Here is a 6,000-nt window from a genome sequence, read left to right on the forward strand (position 1 = left end):
ATTAAAGCAATTAAAAAGTGGTATTTCATCTCAATTGGCTTGCTGCTGTTGCCGGGCACCATCGGTGTGGAACAAACAAACCCCCGCCGGCGCCGCACCCCGGCTCCCGTCCGTGGTGTTTTCTAATTTAAATATTTGGGCTTTCGATTATACGAACTCGACGAGCCGCAATCTCCTCCCTGCTTTCGCCTTGGACGCCGGTAATAAGATCAAGCGAGCGTACTACGATGGATCTAATTAAAAGATGAATTGGAAAGAGTGGTAGCACAGGGTTTAGTGTTTAGTTTTATCTTTAACACGGGAATGGTTGGCAAGCCGCCCGTGGTCCGACCCGCGACGAACAGAAGCCCGTTTAGAAAAGTGATCGCGGATACCGCGGTTGAAATTAACGATCGGAAAAGCGGTTCCCCGGAGTCCCCGAAGGATTGCGTCCTGTGAGTGACCGTGGCCGCGATCGTCGTCAACAATTTTTCGAAAGTTTTGCGCTGTCAAGGTGTTGGCAAGATTAATGATGGAAATGCTGGCTCGGGATCGTGCGGTGCACCTGAATGGGGCTGTAGGCTATAAAACATGCCTCTCATGACATCTTGCACTTTAGTGGATCGCGGTTTTGCACGGAGATGGCTTTTAGAGCCGAAGATTGTTTTATGATAGAGATTTATCCCAACTCGCAATTTTTTAATGGTAATAAATGTTATTACGGGTCTCATGACTTAGGTAGGACTGTTCTTGATCTTGACGAACATAAGTAAACACATTTATCATCCACTTACATGTCAGAGGATTATTTTTTCGCTAATCCTGATATATAATGAAAAAAGGACACTCTTAGTTGTTTCACTTCAAATCGTGCTACGTGGTAAAGTAGTTTTCTCTCTCATCCACCCTCGAAAACCCAACGGCGTGACGTTCGTTTGTTAATCAACAAATTAGGCCCACTTGGAACCGGGGGGAGCGAACCAAAAAAAAAAAAAAAGACAGACAAATCACGTTCCTTTAATGAGTTTAATGCATTTGATTATGATGATTATGCTGCGCCGGGCGATCGTGCAGCCAGTTTGCGGCAAATGAATATCGGCCAACCGGAATTGGACTTTGGTGCCGTTCAAATTAAGCCGTTCCTTTTACTCACCTTTGGGCGACAGGGGCAAGTAAGGAGTGGAGCGAAGTTGCCGCCCCTTCGATGTCTGATTGTTTCCAGGGATCGCAAGTAAATGAACTGCGTTACGAGCGTGTTAACAGCGTATTACGGGTGTCGTTTTTTTCGCCGATCCAACCTCAACTGATAAACCTCACACTGACAAGTCAAACGATGGGAGCGAGCCGACACAAAAAGCGGTCACCCATCGTTACGGACGCTCAAAACGATGCCGTATGTACCCTCCTGAGGTCACAGAAGGTTCGTTAGTGGAAAAGTACGGGCTGCCTTTTTTTCCTAAACGTGGTTCTAATTATTTTTGCATAGAATAGAAGAGGAGGTCAATTTTACTGGTTTACTTAATTTTGCTCATGTTTAACTGAAGCAAAACAATTGAGAAGATAGATCAACGGTAGGAACAGCGAAGATTTCAAATATAAGGCTGAAACTAATGATGCAAACCAAATTTAAATTCGATCTTCTCAGCAACTCTCAATACGTATAAACCAGTTGACTTGAACCGATCGCAAAAGTGGTCTCCGCGAACGAGGATTTATTTATTTCCCCCCCATTCCAATTAACGGACACCCCGTGAGTCCTGAGTTTGTCCGGCCTGTCGAATACGTTCCCCGCCGATCCTAGTGCCGTGCGCACGATTTGCCTTTTAGCCAAGTGTGAATGTAGAAATTAACATCATCGCACGGGAACGACCCTTCCAGCGAGACGCGAGGCGTGCGATTCGGGCTGCATCACAGCAAGACGCCATCATCGTTTTTGCGCTCGACACTCGCGATCGTGAGGGCGCAATGTTGGTGTTGGCGAAATGGCAGCGGTAATACTCCACGTTCGCCTTTGCAGGGGAGTCCGAGCCACAACTGATGTCGTTTGAATTAGCGCAATGCTTGGCTTCATACAAATACATTAATTGCGGAGTCAATTAATTGAATTCGTGTACGAGAGCACACGTACATGCACGTCAATTTATGCATTGAAGTTTAATTGCACGATAAATCTGTTTGATGCCGGCTGCGTGAGGCGCTCAATTACAAATGGTGAAATGGGGGAATTAAGCGAACGGCTTGTGTGTATCACGCACGTGTAATTTCTGTGTGTCGGAATCGAAGAAACCGAGCATCACATTTGATGAGCGAATAATGAATGGATGAAATAAATCGATTGAAATCAATCAATACTAATATTTTTTATTCGAATCGCTCATGGTCTAACTTTAAACTACCTGATAACCGACGAGTAAATCGTTTCTAGAGAATATGATGGAATTGTTTTTTTTTAATACGTGTCCGTTTCGAAACCAAATATCATATGGTTTATGATGTAGTGTGACGGAATGTGTGTTAACACACTACCCGATGCCTTTCCATCGGCGATGGTGGCATCTTTTCACGCACATTCCAATTTATCGGCTTCCCGCGTCGGTTTGAACAAATAAAAACCCAGTCAAAATCAATTCAACCAACCTGGAAGCGAGTGAAGAGCGTAAAATGGTTTTCATCATATTTGTTTGTGCTGTGTGTGTGTGATTGTGTTTGATCATGTTGTGAAATCGTGTGTTTCAGTCGATGGATTATTTGTTTGATCCATGTAATGCAATATGATAGGCAGTAACCGGTGAATGATGGGGCACTAAAAACTCCTCGGTCCGACCATTAAATAGATGGTTTCGAAAGGTACTAGGGGTTTGATTTACGTTGATCGGTCCTATTTGTTGAGGCTGACTCGTTCGGAATCGTGCTCTATTTAATGCTTTTCATAAGGTAATTGACGGATGTTATTCAATTGTGAAATGCATGCAAGATGCCAGGGAGGTTTTGATTATTTTCTCAGCCGCAATTTTAGTGATAAAGCAATAGTTACAGGTATGTGTTTCTCATTTTCTTTTTCTGTATCTGTTTTTTTTTTATAAATTGATTGATGCATGCATATCCGAAGGAGTAATATAGAGCAAATATTTACATGGATCTGAAATGAAAAATAACTTTACAGTGGAAAACTCATTTTTTTGCATTTCAATCAGTATAAATACTTGGTCTATTCAACAGGGGAACGGTAGCAATAGTGATGCAAGTAGTAATGTAACTAACAATATGATGTAATTTATAAGTGTTAAGAACACAATATTTTACATATTTGTATCAATTTGTACCAAAATATAAAATTTGTACCGAAAAATATACACGAAAAAATACACGAAAAAAAGCGTATATTTCTTCAGAGTTGGTTGTTCTTACAATGCTGTGGTATCGTGTTCCTATATATGGTTCTTATAGTTGTGGTATCGTGTTCCTATAGTGGTGGTAGTAATTGGAAATTACTGAATGCTTTTGATTGTAACTTATTTTTGAAGCATATTTCAAACAGAACGGCACAATTACTCATAGACCAATGCATTGTCTTGGTCATACACCAATGCATTGTGCTCATAGACTTATCATAAACCGATGCATTTTGCAGTGGTTTATAGCCTTAAAAAAGTCATGGCATTCATGATATATTCTTGGGAAATTCAGCATATTACAACCTGTTTGGAAAACATTAATTTTGGAGCCTTAATTTATTACAGAAAGAGAAAGTTTATCTTTCAAACACTCAGCAGAAGATCGAAGCACATTTCATACGAAACAAAAAATATCTCCATTGTATTTATTTCGTCTTAGAGCTGGAATTTTGTTCCACTATAACCACTGTAGGTACTAGCACTTACCCTATATATACAAATAATATATTATCCTTCACGAGTTGCATGCTCAAATTTTGGGTAAAGTAGTTCCATATAAAAAAATCGTCAACCATCTGGTTCTGATGTACCGTTATTATTAAAGATCCTTCTGCTTAGTCAAATGCTTGCCGCTGATCCCTTGCGAGTTTCGGGGCGGGTGTCTATAACATTCGGCAGGTCCTGGCACCATCTGTCCTGCGGGACGGATCGTGCACTAAACACAAGTCAATAAACTCTGGTCCCACCACGAAGCTGCCGGACGATCACATGGTTGAGAGATGTTGCATATGCGCTCCGCTTATGGCGCTCCGTCGGCGCCAAAAGGTCCAGCAAAGCGATGATATAATTCTAGACCTTGGCTGTCAGGAAATGCGGACGCATCGGCAAGACGACAAGGAGCGAGACAACTTTCTTCGGTGATTTGGGAGCTTTGAAGCCGGTGACGGCGCTTCGGCTTTGGTGCTTCCCGTTTACCTGCTTCCGGTACCGACCGGCTATTATCGAACACTTCCTCTTTTCGGCACGAATGGGCGTCGGCTTTCTTTTGATTCTTACGAAAAGCCCGGGAAGCATTGCCCCCGAGGAAGGTCACTTTGATGATTCAGGGTGGCCAAATTAAACCATTAGAGACTCGAATGTACGCAACGGTGGTCGCGTTTGGTTTCTAGTCCAGTGTCGGGCCAGTTCGAGCGCAATTGAGTTGCGCTGGCGGCGAGTTTACATAAGGAATAATAATTAAAATGAGCTCGACGCGATGGGCGGAGGTAGATTTGGAATTGAAGGATAATTAGTGCGGCATTGATAAAAGAAAAATTCGACGGAAAATTGCATCATAAATCACATGAACTGGAGCTATGGGAAAAATGCTCTTCGTATATTTATTGTTCAATCACATACAATTATTAACAATATCATAAATACACAAGAATATTAAATACTACAAAAATCGTCGGAATACTTAACTCAATTTATGTTATTGCTTTAAGAAAACAGAACAGTACTTTAACACGCCTGTAGGCTTTCATTTAGATTTTAAGTCAAAGAATAAAAGTGGATCATGGGGTAAGCTAAAATCATAGGGAAAGCTTGGGCCCCGGGCTTTCAAGGGTTCCGTCCTTTCGGCCCATGTTAGAATGGAATTATTTTTATGTTTTTGCAACAAAGTTGGTAGTTTCATCAAATGCGTGATTAGTTTGTGAATTTACTTTTGAATGAAAGCATCTTTAGTTATGGAAATTTGAGAATGATCCATCTGATCTGATTTGTGTTTTGATACAGTGGTGCCGTGTTTTTAGGGTAAAAACATGAGATTGATGCACTAATATGAATTAAAGAGATCACAATAATTGTTTTGTTGAACACGAGGAATATTTTCAGAGTAATTTGAGACTAATGGACATTTAATGGAAAAGTAATGTTCTGCACATTTCAAAATATAGTAGTTTAGTTTAACATTAGTTTTTCACTCGGTAGAGAATTCATAAATTAACAAGCCAACCCTTTAAGCTGATCGCTCGTAGAGCACTTCCCAATTCAGTTTGTTCCGATTTAAATGCCTCATTGGTTTGCAAACTAATTCGACACGTTCGATGCACTTTCTCTCGCAAGAAGAAAATCTACAGTATTTCGACGGCGGAATGAATCATCCACCTAATTAACGGGCAATCCTACACGTCTCGAACAATAAAGCCACTGACAAAACAAACCTACAAGCGCGTCTTCTTGGGCAAATAGAGAAGCGGAGCATGACTTTCGAATTCCATCCCGCAAAGTGGCCACGGCCGTTGTCAGCTCGTTTAATGGCCCATCTCGTCAGCATGACGCGCTCCTTTCGGCCACCGCGATTCGACTCGCGCGCCCGGACATGCCCCGTCCGTTAACACGTGGTTGATTAGGAATTCCTGTACAACGCGCGCGCGCGCGAACGCCCGGTTCCTAACGAATCGAGCGATCGTGTTGAAAAATCAGGCCCGAAAATGGTGGCGCTCCTCGCAAGCGATATGGAAATTATCTTCGCCCGGATCGCGCAGGAAAACGGCTAACGGAGCTCTCACGTTTCGGGATGGCGTTCCCGCGCGTGACACACAGCCGATGTGTGTGTGTGTGTGTGTTCCTGAGTCGTCGT

This window comes from Anopheles ziemanni, chromosome 2 (genome assembly GCF_943734765.1).
Source record: "Anopheles ziemanni chromosome 2, idAnoZiCoDA_A2_x.2, whole genome shotgun sequence".
Taxonomy (NCBI): Eukaryota; Metazoa; Arthropoda; class Insecta; order Diptera; family Culicidae; genus Anopheles; species Anopheles ziemanni.